Raw genomic sequence first — 739 nt, 5'->3', positions numbered from 1 at the left:
TGCTGAGTCATTGTTGCCCAGGAGAAAATTGTGAAATTGTTAAGTTTTGCACTTTGCCAGTTGGCTAACTTGTCAACTTGTTATCCCACAGTGTTGACAAGCTTATTAGTAAGTATATTGTCATAAACAACTGCTTGTTGCTTTTAGTTTGGCTGAATTCAAATAAAAAAAGTGAATTCATAACAGAAGCTAAAGGTTTACGGGTAAACCATGCCAGATGCCCTTACTGATGTAACCTAGTCTTGAACCCACAATTTCAGGATTACAAGACTGTGGCACTGACCACCAAGCTACAACTGCCCCATTATCAGTTAAGTAATACTGGACTTAAAAAATCTTAAAGAAGATAACTGTAACCCTGGGTCTTTCACAGTTGTTTATTTTATTCTATTTTTTGCATTTAAATAATTAATATTAAAATGATAGTTCTGACAGTTTGATGTGGTGTTTTGTGAAAGATTAGAAACGTTTATGGGTTCTTCTCTAATGAAACGTTTAGTCTCTCCTCGAAGAAACTTCTTCAGTCTGAGAGTTTCAGGCAAAATTCAGGCTTTTAAGCACTGCCTCCATGTGACTGATACTCACATGATGTATCCGTTCAGAGAACCCGTTCAGAAGACCTATACAATATTTTTCTTTTTGATTTTTTACCTGGATTACTGAGATGCATCAGGACATTTTGAACCATTTTGGCCAGGATTGCCTGAAACTAGTTAGAGAGTTTGAGCAAACAGCAAGA

The sequence above is a fragment of the Austrofundulus limnaeus genome, unplaced genomic scaffold (genome assembly GCF_001266775.1).
Source record: "Austrofundulus limnaeus strain Quisiro unplaced genomic scaffold, Austrofundulus_limnaeus-1.0 Scaffold1293, whole genome shotgun sequence".
NCBI lineage: Eukaryota > Metazoa > Chordata > Actinopteri > Cyprinodontiformes > Rivulidae > Austrofundulus > Austrofundulus limnaeus.
The sequence above is the reverse complement of the archived record's forward strand: the minus strand, read 5'-3'. Positions refer to the sequence as shown.